Raw genomic sequence first — 19278 nt, forward strand, 5'->3', positions numbered from 1 at the left:
TCCTTGTCGTAAAACTACCTGTCACACATGATGATTAAGGATGCTGTTACATCACAGAATATATGCATATTGTACAAATCTGATTTTACCAAATAATGGACATCAAATGCATTAGTCATTACAATCGTAAAGTTGATCCTTCCATACGCTAACAAGATACATTATTGAAGCAAGACCTTGCAGTCCTTTTAATGATCCTGAGATTATGTTGAAAATAATTCATAATTAACACTCATATCAAAACTTGAAATCCTATGGATTACATTAGTGAGGCCTGTTGTGGAGTGTATATCTAGTTCTGGATAAGGATAATATCAAGCTGGAGAGGGTTCAGAAAAGATTTACCAAGATGTTGCCGGGAATGGAGAGTTTGAGGTGTAAAAATAGACTGGAAAGACTGGGACTTTTTGAACTGGAGCATAGGAGGTTGAGTGATGACATTTTTGAGGTTTATAAATTCATGAGGGGCATAAATAAAGTGAATGACAAAGGTCTTTTCCCTCGGGTGGAGGAGTTCAAAACTAGGGGGGATGGTGAGAGGGGAAGGATTTATAAAGGACATGAGGAGTAACTTTCTTTTACCGAGTGTTTGGTGTGTGGAATGAACTGCCAGAGAACATGATGGATTCAGGTACAGTTACAACATTTAAAAGATATTTGGATAAGTTCATGAATAGGAAATACTGAGAGCGATATGGGTCAGGAGCAGGCAGGCGCGATAGTTTAGTTTGGGAATATGGTGGGCACAGACTGGTTGGATCGAATGGTCTTTTTCCACATTGTGTGACTCTGTGGCTCTATGACTACTAGTACGAACGTAATGCTTAAATCAGTGTACAAAAGTCAAATGTTGCTTGCAATGTTTAAGATCTGAAAATATTTTGCACATTGAAACTGTCAACAATGTAGACAGAATCCTTCACACTTAGCTGCCTTCCACTTCAATGCCTTGGATACAAATTTATTGCAAATAATGAGGTCAGAATTGGAAAGCTGGACAAAGTCTGTTAGCCTGCCGTTTGGTATTTGATCAACTCCTCCTTGCTTAGTGTCTAGTTTGTAGGCAAGTAAATAAAGAATTGCATTTTATATAAAGTCTTTCACAAGGTCAGGCCATTCTAAAGTTCTCTACAGCCAAGGGTGTACTTTTGGCTGCTGTTGCAATGCAAGAAACAAACCTCCCAACTGTGTGCAGCAATATCCCACAAATTGCAATGTGACAATGACCGGATAATATGCAGCTTTGGTGTTGCTGCTTGAAGAATGAATACTGATCAGGCTGACAGGATAATTCTGCAGCTTTCATCCAAAAAGTCCCATTGAATCCTAACTTCAACAAATTAGGGTCAACTGTGAAAGATGGTAAATGGAATGAAAGTGGTAATCAGAAAGTCAAAGTTCTCAGGCACTAATTCTGAATGCATTGATTCAACATGGATTTGACATTTTAACATGTTGGGATGAATTCCATTTTTGACATTTCTACAGCGCCTAATTTTGTCGTGCCAGTCTGCACAGCAAATTGGAAACTTACTAATCAACTCTATCCAGCACATCTCACAAAATCCTACATTGTTCCAAAATGTCTTCACTCAAGCTCCTGCAACTAAAAGCATGCTCTTTGTGGATTCAGATGCAATTAACTAACCATTTTTTTTTATTTTGCTTAAGGCTTCTGCCTTTGTTTAGCTGTATGTTCCTGAGCCTGGCCCGCTGTCCTAATGTGACTAGCTGAGCCAAACTTCCATGCAGCAATGTGCTTGCAAGTACCAGAGAATTCTGAGCTTATTATCTGACCACATCCACGGTGCTCCTTTCCAAATGGGTGGCTGCTGCTTAAGAAGGTCTTATCATATATCCATGAATGGAATAGATAATGATAAACAGCATAATGTGCATTCCAACCGGAATTCCATCAACAAACACATTGACTTGGAGCCAATCTACCATCCCCTGAGAAAAAGAACAGGAAATGACATCACCAACCCAAGGAAACCTAACCAGTTAAATAGAAAGCGGGACATAACACCAGCGCTTCGTCGGAGGCTCACTGATGATGTTACCTAGAATGGTGATGAAACGTCTGAAAACTAACCTTCCAGCTCAGTGAGCAAACTCACATCCAGAATCTCAACCTGAGCTACAAATCTTCTCCAAACTCGCTAATATTGTGTACTGTGAAAAAAGGCTATTTTTCAACAGACCTCTAAACACGACTGCCATGCGATTAACCTGGATTTATGAAATGAGATTTTTCATGAACTGATTGGTGGAGATTTTTTGTACTCACTTTTATTTCATTGCCACTGAGCAGACGAATTTTATTATTAACTTTGTTAAATTTCACATTGATGCTGGTTGGATATTTAAACCGCCAGAAGTGAGACCACAAGAGCTAGGAGGTGGATTAAAATGCCCAGCAATTGGAAACATAGAACATAGAACATAGAACAATACAGTGCAGAACAGACCCTTCGGCCCTCGATGTTGCGCCGAACTGTGAACTAATTTAAGCCCCTCCCCTTACACTATCCCATCATGATCCATATGCTTATCCAAGGACTGTTTAAATGCCCCTAATGTGGCTGAGTTAACTACATTGGCAGGCAGGGCGTTCCACGCCCTTACCACTCTCGGAGTAAAGAATCTGCCTCTGACATCTGTCTTAAATCTATCACCCCTCAATTTGTAGCTATGCCCCCTTGTACAAGCTGAAGTCATCATCCTCAGAAAAAGATTCTCACGGTCCTCATGTTTGTGGACAGAGCAAAGGTACCCACAAACACACTGATGTGTATGTCCTTGGCCTGCCACAGCGCTCCAGTGAATCTCAATGGAACCTTGAGGAACAATACCTCATTCTCCAGGAAATTCAACCATTTCTGAACTTTGTCCTCAATTTTGATTTTTGTTTCATCATGAAATGGTTCGAATTTTCGTTTTGCATTGGGGCAGAACAGTTCATTCATGGAATCCCTATGGTGTGGAAACAGGCTTTTCGACCCAACAAGTCCACACCGACCCTCCGAGTACCCACCTAGACCCAGACCCATGCCCCTATAACCCACCTAATCCACACATCCTTGAAAACTGCAGGCAATTTAGCATGGCCAATCCACCTAGCCTGCACATCTTTGCATTGTTGGGGGAAACCCATGCAGACATGGGGAGAATGAGCAAACACAGCAGTTAGACAAAAACATTTATTGTTGATCATAAAGTTAGCTTTGTTGAGAGATCTCGTGATCTCTATAGCAAGAACTCTCTCATCAGTCATCTGAGGGTGGAATCAAACCTGGATCACTGAGGCTGTGAGGCAGCAGTGCTCACCACTGAGCTACTGTGCTGACCCAATTATTCTGGCATTTGGACAAATATTTTGAAGACAATTCTGAATAAGAGTCATGCTGGACTTGAAATGTTAACTCTGTTTCTCTCTGTATGGGAATGCCAGACCTGGTGTGTTTCTCCAGCATTCTCAAATTTTATTTTGTGCAAATACTTTAACCGTTAACAAAAACTATTAGCATTCTTTTCATCTTTTGTTACAGGATATCTTTGTCATTTCATCTCTTTTACTCTGTACCTTATCTCACACTTCCCCTTTTGTCTTTCCTCCACCTCAGCTTCTTTGATGGCATCACATTCCTACTCTCCTTCAGCACTAAAGAGGAAACGTATTTGATTCAAAGCTTTGTTTGTGTCTCCACCAAGTGCTGGCAGACTTCTGGAGTATTGCCAGCACATTCTGCAGCCTCACAACGCCAGGAACCAGCTTTGATTCCAGCCTCGGGTGACTGCCTGTGCCCAGAGTCCTTTCTGCAAGTGCTGCAATAAATTGCATGATGAGAGAGTTCTTGCTATAAAGGTCACAAGATATCTCAACAAGGCTAACTTTATGATCAGCAATAAATGCTTTTGTCTTATCACCGATCACAAATCCTAGGGTATGTCATCAAAAGTAGCTTCCAGATGTGGAAGGGAAGTACTATCCAAACAACAAACAGGATTTGTTTTCCTTACGGTGAGGTTGATTCAGAAACAAATAGATGGTTAAATAAAGGGAAACTGAAGAGATCTTACAATGCTACGATAGTGTCCCTACCTCTGAACCCAAAGTTCTAAGTTCACGTCCCTCCTTAGGATGTTTTAGCCACAATGTTATACCATAAAAATTGAATGGCATGGTAACTCAGTGGTTGGTACTGTTGCCTCACAGTACCAGGGACAAGGGTACAATTCCAGCTTTGGGTGTAAGTCTGTATTGAGTTATAGCACATTCTCCCCGTGTTTGCGTGGGATTCTTCTGTGTGTTTTGGTTTCCTCTCACAGCTCAAAAATGTGCAGGTGGGTTGGTCATGTGAAATTGCTCTGTAGTTTCCAGGGATGTGTATGTCAGATGGATTAGCCATGGGAAATGCAGGGTTATGGGCTAGGGTATGGGAGATGAGTCTGGATGGGAAGCTGTTCATAGGGTCAGTGCAGACTCAATGGGCCATATGTCCTGCTTCCACACTGTGGGGTTCTATGATTCTTCAAAACATCCAAATAGAAACAAGGAAGCTCTTTCCAATGGCTGACAGTCAGAAGGCACAGAAATTAAGCAACTGACAAAAGTATCAGAAACAGCATAAATAATTTTTTTCTACATAACGGGTGATTGTATCTGGAACGCACTGTCAGAACTGGAAAGCGCTATCAGAATGGTTGGATAAATGATTGAAGAAGTAAGAAGATGGCAGCAATATCATGAAATGGACTAATTGGAATTATTTTGAAAGAAATGACATAGATTCAATTACCTGAATGGGCATTAGATTGGCATTAGTCAGATCAACCCCAAATAATTTATTTAACCGGGCTCATAGTCATTATGTACCAAATTTAAAGAAATTTAAAGCTTGTGATGATAGTAAGAAATGTGGTACTAAAATTAAATTATCAAACACAATAATTTCATTTATCATGCATTGAAAAAGTTGTCACAGTTAGTTCATTGGATAGAAGAATCGCTGATGCAAATAACGAATGACCAACCTCACCTATCTAACAGCCATACTGAGGCTGATAGGTCCCCCATTGTCTGTAATAAAATAAAGTGAATAAAACAAAATTAAATTAAAAAGAATCGTGCTTTATCTTTTGACTTCTCAACCAATATAGATCTACTCGATGTGACATATTCACTGAACAGATTATTTCAAGATTAGAGAAAAAGGATCACTTAAGATGTTGTTCCTCTGTCCATTAGCCAGAGTCTAAAAATGTTAATGTTAATATCAGGGAAATAAACATTAGACATTTGTTTGCTAATAGCAGCACCATTAGTTTCTAGCTAAACTGAAGCAGATTAAAGTTTTGTCTGGTCTATCAGATAACGCTACATGGGTATAATCATTAAATTCATTAGTTTAAATGAGCTGGGTAAGAAATCATTAAACTAGTTGATCCTATAAACACCTCATAACCTGTTAATGATTGCTGGAGCTAATAATAAAACATTATGGCCCTGAAGTTTAATGGGAGAAAAGGAGAACACAGGGAAATTGTGATAATTCAGGGAAAGCCTGACAAATTCACAGAGATAATGGTTCAACCAAATTTACCAGCAGACCTTTGTCACATTTCTTCCATCTCTGACATTATGGAAAACCTAGCGGCAAAAAGTTCAATTCTGTGGAACCATGGGGTCAGCCCTCAGCAGTCTGGAGGGAGGCATTGGAACTTGGAGAGAGAGAGGTTTTAGATGTGAGCTCAGCCTTTACAGCAGGAAAGGAGCGGAAGATTGGAAGATTGGGAGGTGAAGGAAGCCTACAGTCATGACAGGGGAAAGACAGACTGAAGGCTTTCTTAATTTAAGGAAAACAATTATGCTTCTAATACCAGACTGGGCAAAACGAAAGCTTCATAAATTCTGGTGAAAAACTATGATATGACTTTTACAGTTAGAGTTTTATAATACATGAAACAGGATGCTATTAGCCATTGATATTATACAATGGTTATAAAATTCAGATTCATAAATCTACTGGAGATGCTGCTACAGAACCCGATGCTACAGAAACTGATTGTTCTCTTGGGTTAGATCACCAATCACTAGGTGGCTCGCCAGTGTCCTATCATGGGAATGTACTCACACAGATAGGTGTTTTCTAAATGTGCTGAAGCTTTGACAATCTTTCTATCACTATGTCACATGCTCCTACAAGTTAATGCAATATATAACTTCTAAGTTTGGACCATTCTAATCAAATTTTGCTCAAATTTGAATACAACAGAGGCAAATGAAAAACTACAAGAGGGTGCCACCCCTTTTGCTATTTAAAGAGCCTGATATCCAACTTGCAGCAAAGGTGGATAAAGAACCTTAGTTATTGCAAAGTGCTTGAAGGTACTCTGGAAAAATATTGAAGGTGTTGCAGTGACTTTCTCAATTTGGCAGGGATTGCAACAACAGTTTTATAAGAAAGGCAGAAAGCAGGGTGAATTGCCCTGTCAAATGTACGTTTGGGAATTCCAGTTGCAGTGCCTCTGAGTATGTAGCATTGGAGAATAGGAAGAGGGTTTAGGAAGGAAATTTGTACATGGTGCCCTAAGCCAGCACGGGCTGGTCCCTTCCATGCTCCATGGTAGTGATTGGGTCTGGCAGACCAAACAAAACAGCCAGTATCTCAAAGGGCTTGCCCATCAGTGTTCTCTTTATTGCAGTCATTCATCTGAGCCTTTGAGCAGAACTTCTTGGCAACCTTGTCTGGCAGTGAGCTGGCGCACAGATCATTACTTTCCCATTGGCCTGGCTTTAGCCAATTGATGTGCAGTTGACTCAACATGCACTGATCCCAAGAGCGTATTTACTTCCAAATGTCATGCAGTGTGACTATCTGAGTGGGTGGCTGCGAATACCAAATCAAATGACAGGGCTTCTTCATCAGTGCTGCACGGCTGTACTTGTCCTGATCGAGCAGGCCACGGTGTTTGGGTTCTGAAAACAGAAAATCTGAAGACAAGGGAAAGAGTTTGAAGGAGAAATGCAGTACAATAATAATGCCAACTCTCTGCAGCCTGCTCATCATCCCAGTCGGCAGAATGAGAGTTATGTTTTTTCTTTATTCATTCATGGGACGAGGACATCGCTGACCAGGCAGCATTTATTGTCCATCCCTAATTGCCCAGCGGGCACTTAAGAGTCAACCACATTGCTGTGGGTCTGGAATCACTTGTAGGCCAGACCACGTAAGGATGAGTTTCCTTCCTAAAGGACATGAGTGAATCAGATGGGTTTTTCCAACAATCAGCAATGGATTCATAGTCATCATTAGATTGTTAATTCCAGATATTTTATTAAATTCAAATTCCACTCATTTGCCGTGGCAGGCTTTGAATCCAGATCCCGAGAACATTAGCTGGGTCTCCTGTTTAACAGTTCAGCAACAATACCACGAACCATCTCCCCAGGTATTGGGAGTTGAGAAAGAGCTTTAGGCAGGAGCGTGTTTGAATGGTTTCAGTGATGCTGGTTGCCATGAAGTCTCTTGCTCAATAAGGGGAATCGTCTCCTTTGGAGGGCACTGGAGCTGCAAATGATCTTTGCCTCTGCCAGCTTTACATAGTTCCCTTCTATTTTGGGCCACCTTGTCCTGAGAAAGAGAGGGAAGCATGTCAATGATTGTACACCTCTGTGTCTGAATGATGTATCTGCCATAACTGAATTGTTGAAGGTATGTGAAAGCAATGAGTAGCAGCTGTGAAGCTGACAGCATTGATAGGCGCGGGACAGCGAGATGACAGATCTGAATGTTATACATGAATGTTGATGGTAGAGTGATGGAGTGGGTAGCACATTCAGCAGCATGTGTAACTCATGCAGCAGTAAGAAATGTTATATAGTAATGACCTTGACGTGCCATGTAAGGCCATTAGATTTGTGTAGCACAGCTCTCAATTCTTAACGCCTAGAGGCCAAGCATTCACCCCTCACTCAACTTAAACACATTCCCTTTGGAGGGTGGTCTTTGAGCATTCCTTCTTGCAAATGTGGCATCTCTTCACCTGTTACCTCCGCTATCAAAGGACTCAAGGCCACACCTTTGGCCGAGGAGACCTTTCTCCGTCTTTGCATTCTATTATCCTGGCTTAGAATTGCAGAAATAAAATCCTGTAAAAGCGTCCCATAATCCAGTTTTCACTTCCCTCTGAGAGAGATTGGCTAGCATTAAGAATAGAAGATTTGCCAGCAGTACATAATACTTGTCTTTGCTGAGTGCAAAGGCAGCACTGTGCTGCAATCAGCTGAATGAGGTGACAACACCAAATTTGTGTTCTGCCTGTCATCACTGGACACAGCACAGATTAGTCATCTTGACTCCCAAATAATAAGGTACGCCAAGTTTAGCCCTGCGTCAGCTCTGATGAAACTAAATGACAAAATCTTTAAGTGAAAGCTTCACATCCACAATAATTTTTAGATTCACCACTCAATTTCATGATTGTGTTCTCAGGCCTTAGGCTAATTTTCTGGACTCTTTATTGACAAAAGCAAGAAGTATACCATTCCATTTCTGTGTTTGAAGGGAAACAAACATTTTTAATTAGTGAATTTTCCTGACAGCAAAGGGTAATGCTAACATGATAGTATTCACACAATAAAGCTGAATGTCAGTGGTTTTTGATTACACATGCACTAATGCTGGCCATGGACAAACACCCAAGGAATGATACAGCTCTGTAAAAGGCTGGAGGTTGTTTTTAGTCACATGCTTAGCTAAGATGATCACTAAAGTTCTTTATGTGAACGAAGTGAATGTGTGATACTAAACTTTGAGCTTATGGCTATATTAAATTGTTGACTGAACTTCAAACAACCACATCTCAAGAATACTAACTCCACTCTGTGAATAACTCACCCATGTAAATGATAAATCCTTTCCTCAATATTAAACTACCAATGTAGTCCAAATTAATTTGGTGTATCAATATAAAAATCAACTTCCTGACACTCAAAACTCAATTTCTCACGTAGGAAGTAGCTATGAAATATACATGCACAATCAGATAATACTGCAGAACAAGAAATAACACAGTGTGGAACTGGAGGAACACAGCAGGTCAGGCAGCATCAGAGCAGCAGGAAAGTTGATGTTTCAGGCCAGGACACTTCTCCAGAAATGGATGAAAAAGGGTCCCGGCCTGAATCAACAGCTTTCCTGCTCCTCTGATGCTGCCTGGCCTGCTGTGCTCCTTCAGCTCCACACTGTGTTATCTCTGACTCCAGCATTGGCAGTTCTTGCTATCTCATATTGCAGAACATTTTTTTTCATTAATGAGCCTGGATGAACAGTGAATGCTGGTATTGTAAATCATGATAAAGACTGAAATAAGAAGGCATCAGATTAGTTTGATACCAAGTGGCTGATCAGTCAGTTTCACTTCAAGACTGCCGTGGTAAAGACATTCTTAGCAGTACCCTCTCGTCAGGTACTTTCCACAACCCCTTCAAAACTGACAACTTCGTCTTCTCCTTCAAATCTACCTTCCATCATTCCTTCCAAGAAATCACTCTAATGCCAACTTTTTTCTTTTGGGTCTGTTTCTTTTACTTCTCTTTTTTAAAAAAGAAAATTCTAGTTTTGCATTTTAGATTTTAAGACAGCAATGGAGAACGGCGACTTTTTACACTTATCACTGTACTCCTGCATTCCTGTACTCGGGTACACGTGACAATAAAATCTAATCCCGCATCTAATTTAAAGTCTATTAACAGACCACCTCCCAAGTCCCTGCTCATCCGTCCACAGCTCCACTTAGCTCCTCCAATCAGGATTCCATCCCTATCACATTACTGAAACAATCGTTGGTGTAGGCAGGTCAGCATACACGTTAGTGCTGACTCTCAGCCCAAATGAATGGTAAAGGCTGGCAGCAGAACGGTCAGCGAATATAGGATGATGGATGAAGGGGGCCTTGTAATCCTATGTGATTGTCTCACTGCTATCTCCTCATCCATCTCAACTGCTCTGCAGTCTTTGGCACGGGTAGACAGGTTATTTTTCTCTACCACCTTAATGTCATCGTCCAACTGGCTTGAAGCTGCCTTCTGCCAATCCCATTATCTGTCATAACCAAAGAACAATGTCTAGTGACTTCTTGTCCTCCTCCTGCATTGTTACCCTATGAAGTCCCCCAGTGGAATTCTAACTTCTTCCAATTTCTCATCATTATGCCCTAAAAGATGCATCATCCACAAACATCACTCCAGGTTCCACAGTATTTTGATGGTAGCCAGTTCTAGAATAGAATCCCTACAGTGTGGAAACAGGCCATTCAGTCCAACAAGTCCACACCGTCCCTCAGAAAAGCATCCCACCCCGACTCATTCCCCTACCCCTGCAATTCCCCTTGTGTCCCCCACCTAACCTAAACACCTCTGGATACTATGGAGAATTTAGTACGGCCAATGTACTTATCCTGCATATCTTTGAACTGTGGGAGGAAACTGGAGAACCCAAAGGAAATCCATCTACTTTATCATCATATTGGCACTGATTCTGATATGTTGTGCTTTCCAGATGGAGCAATATTCCTCCAACTCAATACTGGGGAGATGGGTCTTCAGTCCCCACTATAAACTCACTGACTCTGAGGCTGAGTTACACTGTTTGCAACCTTGACATACTATATGGCCTGAGGTGAGATTCCAGAGAACGTGACTACTCCACTACAAACAGGTCCTACTTGAATCGAGTTGATGTTACATCTGTATCCTTGATCATCTCAAGACTTGATTGTTCCAATTCTCTCCACCCTTAATAAAATTGAATTCATCAAAATGTTCTCTACCTTCCTAATATGCACAAGTATCATTCATCCATCATCCTCTACTCACTGACTTTCCTACTGCCAGCCTTTACCATTTGAGTGAGCTGAGAGTCAGTATACCTACCTACAGAAGTGATTGGTTTCCTCTCTGAAATGATTGCTGTTTCCTTTTTTGCCAAGAAGTTAATGTCTCAAATTCTTTCCCTCAACCACTTCTTTACCTCTTTCTTTCTCCTACTGTAAGGCTTTCCCTAAATATCCCCTCACCTGTCTTAATAGCTCCTTATCTTGTTGAATTTTCATTGAGGCATGGAATTGTAGAATGGATACAGCATAGAAGGAGGTCATTCAGCCCATTGTATCTTGCTGGACCTCAGAAGGACAAATTCCCCATTTTTTACCTGTATACCTATAAGTTCTACCTTGTTACACAATGACCAAACTCTTACTCAAAGGCCTTAATTGGCGACAAACTTAGACAATGCATTCCAGATCCTAATCAACGACTTCTGAACAAGTTGTTCCTGTCGTTCTCATTTAATTTGCTTTTTTTCCCGAAAGGTCTTAAGATACCCTTATTAAATTGTTGCTATAGCGATTTGCTACCATTGGTTTCCAAAAGCCAACAGGTTGCAAAATGCAAGTCTGTGGAAGTAAAGAAAATGTAGTTTGGAGACAAATAAGAAAACAATATGATCAAGGAGTCAGTGTCGATGTGATAAGCTCAATTGTGAGTCTAGAAAGACAATGTTGATCATGTCTCTGATGACACAGATTTCAGAGATATGATCCACTGAGCAAGTCACTGCCTTAATGAATGAGATGATGGAAGCTGGTTCAGGTGGCACTGCCCATTCAATTGGGCATAGTTCAGACACAAGGTATCTCTGAACCACAAACAGCTATTGAGTAGAACGTGGCTTCAGGATCAACTAGAGAGAAAACAGTCTCTGCAGTTAGACCATCTGTTAGGGACATAGTTCTTAGTGTTCTTGGAAACACAGTTGAGGTAAACATCAAATAGGAATTCATAGACATCATAGCAGTGTAATGGTCTCTTAATCCCAGCATCAGTGGTTGCCATTGTGACTCAATCTCCAGTGGTAAATTAATTGCAGAAACATCTGAATCATCAGGTGGATGTCCAATCATTTGAAGGCACACACTTTGAGGAAAGTGACTGAGAAATCCCATGGTATGCAGACCACCATAGCCAGAATAGGGCAGTTCTAAAGAAGGGTCACTGGACCCAAAACATTAACTCTGTTTTCTCTCCACAGATGCTGCCAAACCTGCTGAACTGCTCCACAAATTTCTATTTTAGTTTCTGACTTCTAGCATCTACAGTTATTTTTATGTTTAGGGTAACTTTATTCTTAGCATACAAAACTGGCAATCCATCACAATCACAAGGAAGTCTATTTGCATCTCTCAGGAATTCTCCACACCTACTAACTCTAATGAGGCATCCTACATGTGTAACACATTATTACATTTTGCATCAGAATGCAGCAGCAAACTATACAAATATAGTCCTGCATTAGTAAAACAAATGAGTTCAAATGATGCAGTTTGTACCCATTTGTTTTTAACTTATTTTATGTGCAGCATTGAAAAGAAATGCTTAGTATGTTGCCAAAAGCACAAAGAAGAAAAAATCTTGGGAAAAGAAAGGTCACTAATTAAAATACATCAGTAACATTAAGTGTTCCATTTGGAGAAAGAGCCCATGCTAGTCTCTAGGGTGATTTTCCATTAGTCTGTGGCCTGTATCTCAGGCATAAGTTGATGCCTCAGTGAGCAAGTGTTTACCTCCTACATTGCGGTACTAGGCTATATATCATAAATATCTGCCAACTTGTTCCTAAAGACGCTCAAAAAATGAGTTTCCATTGTAGCGTTCTTCAAATAATTCCAGAATTATCCAGTCCTCAAGGAGAGGGCATTCTGAACAGCAGAAAATAAACATCATGTTACATGAACCTTAGCAGTTGGTTACATACCACCAAAGGCACTGTTTATTAATGTACCAAAGGAAAGCATGAATAGCACTGTAACTGTAATCAACTGTGGCTTGGAAGGGGTTAAAATAGTATCAGAGATAATGGGAACTGCAGATGCTGGAAGGAATGTTATATAGTTGAAAAACTCTGCATTTTCTTTTCCATAATATGCTGTATGCCACTTAAACTCGGCAGATGTATGTGCTTCAGAAGGATGGCATCTGTTATGTTTCAGGAAGCAGTGAACTGCACATCAGTCCATCTGAAATTGCCCAGAAGAACACAATATTGTGGAAATTGAGTGCTGAGGTAATCTCCACTGAGAGACCCTTTTGGCAGTTCCTAATTCACTGCAGCTCCATAAATTGAATAAGATCAGAGGCTGAAATTTTGCTGAGGCACAACATCCTGGCATGCTGATCCTTAGATAAGTAGCACATCTGCAATGCACAATTGTGAGGAGTTGGAAACTTTGAAAATCCACAATCGAACCTCCAGGGACATGATTGCTTCCTCTTCTTGCTGTTTGTAGCAAAGAGAAGCTGTTCTAGGCAATGCTGTGCAAAACAAAAGACTCATCTTTGTCCAATTCCGTAAGTGATCTGCCAAGGCGCAGTGCTCTCAAACTCTGGTACCCTTAATAATCAAAAACATTAATGGAGTGCATTAGAAGCTGAAATAACTGCTCACACTCTGGTATCCCATCACCTAGTAACCCCGATTTACTTGTACACAGTACACTGGCTGTGACCAACCAGCTCTGAGTCAGTTGCCTGAACTGAGGAGATTCCAATCTCCCAGTTATGTTTTTTTCTTCTTTCGTGACCAACCAGTTCAAAGCTCAGTCCTCACAAACAGCAGTGCCACTGGCTGTGGTCAGGCAGCTTACAGGTCAGTCCTCAACTGAAGAGGCTCTAATATCCTGCTTATACTCTTGTTATTAAACTGTACAAATATATAAAACAAATCACAGTAACATTCAACAAAACAAATGACAATTCACAGGGAAACGGGGACGACAAAAAATATACCCCAAATTCCACTATGCAATCAATTAACAAATCAGTCAACAATTTACAGGGAAGTGGGGATGGTAACTGAGGCCCAAATCCCACCGTAACTCGCCATAAGACAAAACTTCAGACAGAAATACATGTGAGATAAATCCATACAAACCAACAATAAAAAGCAATACATGCAACACTGACACCCCTGGCAAACCAGCAATTGGCCTGGCCTTATTCGCCTTCCAACCACCTCTAGAACAGTCTGTCCCTATGCCTTCTTGGAATGACAGTTTTCATGGTGACATACGAACGTTCTGGCTCTCGGGGTGACCTACCAACCTTCTGACACTCGGGTCAACAGCTTTCTGAATGTGCTACACACCATCAGGCTCTCAGAACAACCAACTCACCTTCTGGATCTCGGTAAGGCCAGATAGACCCAGGGACACACAAAACACAGTAGATACGAAACAATCCAAACCTAAAGGGCTGAGTCCATGCCTGAAGGCTAAGTCTGCATCTGAAGGCAGCAAAAACACACTCGCAGCATACATACAGTAACTCAGTCCGTTTTTTGATGGCTGGCCCACTTGCAGAAACAAAGCAGGCTCCCGGAGGCCAGGCCTATGCTCGAGGATACGCCTCATCCACAGAGGGCCATTCACCACAGAGGCCTAGCCCACTCAAGGAAACACAGTCCACTCTTAAAGGCACAGCTGACTCATGAAGGCTTGATCCAGACATAAAAAGACGAAAACACACACAAAAGTAACATGCAAATACTTTAAACTCTTGTGCTAGGAGCAAGCCTTGCAATCGAGTCATCTTTGCTATCCAAAAATAACAATACACTGGCTGTAACCAGCCAGTTTTGAGAAAGCAGTTCCCCACTGTGAATTAGAATCCATAGTGTCACTGGCCATGACTCAGCCAGCCTGGAAATCAGTTCTCAAAATGTGAGAAAGAATCCATCGTGCCACTGGCAGTGACCTGTCAGCTCAGAGTCATTCGCCTGAACTGATGAGATTCTAATCTCCTGTTTATTTTTTTTTCTTTCGTGATCAGCCAGCTCAAAATTGAGTTTTCACAAATTGCAGTACCACTGGCTGTGATCAGTCAGCTTGGAAGTCAGTTGCCTGAACTGAGGAGATTCTAATCTCCTGGTTATCTACTTTTATTTCTTTCTTTCTTCGCACTGTATACTGGCTGTGGCCAGACGGCTCAGAATCAGTCCTCAACTGAGGAAATTCTAATCTCCTGATTATATATTTTTTTATTAGGAGATTCTAAACTCTTGGTTTTGTTTTGTTTAAATGCCAAATCCCCTGTTAATTTATTTTTCTTGAGGAGATTCTAAATCTTCCAATTTTGTTTTATTTATCCTTTATTTTTGTTTCTTTGGTCCCTTGCATGACTGCTATCCAGCAGTAGTGCTTATCCTTCCCAGGATCCTCTTGTGTGTGTGTGTGTGGGTGCAGGCATGAGACACAATTAAAAATAAAACACCAGGTGAACAAATAACTTTACTAATATTCCACCACCAGGAAAATCGCCCATGTAACCACAGCATCAGTATCAAGCAATGCTCCTGTAGGGGCAATGCCTGTGTAAAAGAAAGAGTGAGTTGCAGGGTAGGGATCAAATCATAATAGTGTTTGTGGGGGAAAGCAAAGCACTCCACACACCACCTCTCCTGAAAGGCATCAAAAGGATTCTTGGGCACTGTGTGGTCCTTCTCCAGGGACACCCTGGCATGAACATAGTCATGGAAAAAGGCCAATCTTTTGGTTACATTGGCCAGCAAGGCCTTTCCTGATTGGCCCAGGTTAACAATTCCAGTCAAGGACCTGATAGTCAATGAGATCAACCTGATTCCAATCACTACAGAGCTTTATGTTGAGACTACAAGCAATAAAACACCATATAGCTCATAAAGCCCTGCTTTGACCATACTGAGAGAGCTATGTTCATTTCTTGTCACTACGCCTTATTCCAGTTATGTTAATCTTGGAGGTTGTGTAGTGTTAGGGGGCTTAATAAAGGTGATGTGGAAACATTGATTTCCCATCGTGGGAGAGTCTAGCATCAAAGACCATAATCTCAGGGCAAAGGGTCACACATTTAAAATGTAGATGTAGAGGAATTTCTTCCCTCAGAAGGTAATGAATCTATGGATTTTTTTTACTGCAAAGGGCTATCGAGGCTGGGTCATTAAGTGTATTCAAAGCTGAGATAGGCAGATTTTTAATTAGCAACAGAATCAAGGGTTATTGGGAAAAAGGATTATCAGATCAGCCAATGATCTCATTGAAAGTGGAGGAGACTTAATGAGCAGAATGGCCTACTTCTGCTCTTACATCCCGTAGTCTCATGCAGTGTGGACTGTTGCAAGGTTAACTGGATTAAACAATGAGGTTAGCACATGCAAAGATTGTACTCTCTGGAACTTAGAAGTTTTAGAGGTGATTTGATCAATGTTTTCAAGATACCAAGAGGAATGGCTAAGTTAAAATTCAAAAGAACTGTGGATGCTGTAAATCAAGAACAAAAACAGAAGTTGCTGGAAAAGCTCAGCAGGTCTGGCAGCATCTGTGAAGGAAAATCAGAGTTAACGTTTCGGGCCTGGTGACCCTTCCTCAGAACTATAGTTCTGAGAATGGATAGGATAGTTAGAGAGAGAAACTATTTCTGTTCTTGGGGAATTTGTCTGAAAACTGTAACCAGACCTTGGTAGTAATGAAATAAATTTTAAAAATCATCTGCATAATGATGATAAACCTTTGGATCTCTCTTCTACCATTGTTGCCTGATCAATTGTTATTTTTAGCACAAAATAGGCATCCTTTTTGTTCACAAAAGGAATTAAAAGAAATGGGACACAGGCAAGTGGGTATATGGAGTTAGATCACAGGTCAGCCATGATCTCATTGAATTGGAGAACAAACAAAAAACTAAATTACCTACTTCTGTTCTCACACTCCTATCAACTTCAAAACTAATGTGTAAATCAAGAAAATCTTGTATCAATTATACTTTTTCCATGAGCATACTCCTTTTAAGAATTTAACAAGATTAAAGTTACAATAATTTTAATAATAATTCTTATGTTACCATCCACTGCAAGAAAAATACACGCTGAAAGTTCTGAGAACAGGTATCTAGCAGTTTCAGCTGGCCACTTACTGCATATGACTTCCACGTTGAATATCAGACACCAACATCACAGGGATTGCTCCGTGAGGACTGGCACGTTCACTGACATCCACAGATATTGACATCTGACCTGTGCCACTCTAAGAACCATCATGACACATCTCATGCATTATATGATATACCAGCAATTATCATTCTAATGTCGCAGCAAAGACACTGCGTGCCCATGGGCATACATCCAGCTCACAGACTGGATCAGACTGCAACTCCAGGCTGTTGGCTTGCTCCCTTAGAGGAACTCCTTGTCAATGGGCACAAGGCAACATTAGAACTCAATATCAGAGCAGCCGTCTCCATTCTTTCTGATTTTAGCGGTTGGGACCAGGCTCCTCCACAGTCTGCATCCATCTTTCAGGGGGCCACCTCATTGAAGGTCTTGGGTTACATGACTGCAAGACTCTGGTACAAGGGAGAAGAAACTTCATGGACCCTCTAATTCATTCTGAATCAACCTTAGTCTTTGCGAGCAGCTGAGATTGCATGGCTTTATGATTGCTTGACCCATCAGTAACAGGGGAAATATAACGCAATGCATTGAAGCAGCTTGTGTCAACATACTCCATTCTGCAACCACAGGAAGATACCCCAGAATGTAAGCTTTCCCTTAGAAAACAGCAGGACAAAATTTAAGCTAGTCCATCACTGCCATGGTAACCAACTAGAGCTGGAAGCTCTGAATCTTCAAAGTGAAATTAGAGAGGTACTACCATTAGGACACCATGAACAGTGGAGACAATATGGAAGACAAAACTCTTGATGCTGCAGAGCTCTTTGAGTATAGTTTGAGGGGAGGGGGAATGATTTCAAAAATGCCAGGGCACAGGACAGGAGGCGGAACATCAAGGTCTAGGGTTGTTGTGTTTAGGCCGGGTGCCTGGAGTGGAGCCTGGCTCAGGCCACAGACCCCACCAAGGACAAATGACTTCTATTCCTGTCCCTGCATTGAAAGGGCTACTGAAAAAACTGAGGCAAGTATGGACTATCTAATCTCTTGGGATGACAAAGCACCAGAATGCTCACAGAGAACAGAAGAAACCATCAGTAAACCAGTGGGCCTACTGGGGCAGACCATCAGATTGCAGGCAAAGACAGATATGCTCCATATCCTCTGAGCACATCCACAACAAAATTATTATATCTCAACCAACAATTAATGCATTGACTAACATCATGCCATTTAAATCCTCTGTGATTCTTTTATACACGTAGTTTAGAATAACACAAGAGTCAATCTTTATATTCAAAATTGTAAATAGCTTTATTTTTGACTAATTTAAAGACCTTGAGATTAAAGATTAAAAATCCAGTTTGGAAATTACATTGCATTAGAACTTGTTCCATTTACCATTGAACTTATCAATATTTTCAGACAAACAACTTTTTCTCTCGTTTTGCACAAGCTAACGATCATGAAATCACTGCTCAGTGGTCTCTGTGCTATTGAAGCTGACATCAATAAGTAGATACGAGGATAAATTTGACATAAAATGGTTGCCTGTTCAATCCTTATTAGCAAATCACTCAAGCTGAATGTTACAATTATTGAATACACAATCTAGCATTCTTTTGATGTCTGGCTTCAATCCCATGTAAGAATTCTCCAAAGAGCATTTGAAACTTCTTTAGCTTTTGACAAGGAATGTTGGGCTCAAATCACCACTTAAGTCTTTTTTTAAGTGAGAGTCTGGTCAACTAGGTTATGTTTGATTCATATCCTTAAATTTTTCTTTTATTAAAGATACAACAGTTCGTTAAACATACTATTAACCTTAATTGGACACATGCATTTCTGCCACTCCTAACTCCTTTTGCTGCCATTTTGTATGCAATAAGAAACAATACTGCATGGTTTGCTGAGCTAATTATCTTTGATGTTGGTTGCAATGGAACATAGGGAGATTTTTGGAGTCAGATGGTCCTGAATCTCATTTCTGTGCAGGAACTTTGGAGTTGCATAAATGATAGAACTGAGGAAAATTGCCATTTAATACGAAAAACTGAATCATCAACAAAAAGGATCCTCCAGCGCTTGATTTGAAGATCTTTAATCAAATTCTACATCAGGTTGATTCATTACAATACCATCTTAAAAAAAGAATTGTTAATGGGGTTCCACATCCAGCAGATAACAAAACAAGCAGGGTCCTCGGATTTCAGGGTAGAAATCTTTGGTATTCCAACAAGAATGTCAATCAAAGCTTACCAAAAATTCCAGTCTTGGAGTATGCAAGGTGTATGGG

This window comes from Stegostoma tigrinum, chromosome 32 (genome assembly GCF_030684315.1).
Source record: "Stegostoma tigrinum isolate sSteTig4 chromosome 32, sSteTig4.hap1, whole genome shotgun sequence".
Taxonomy (NCBI): Eukaryota; Metazoa; Chordata; class Chondrichthyes; order Orectolobiformes; family Stegostomatidae; genus Stegostoma; species Stegostoma tigrinum.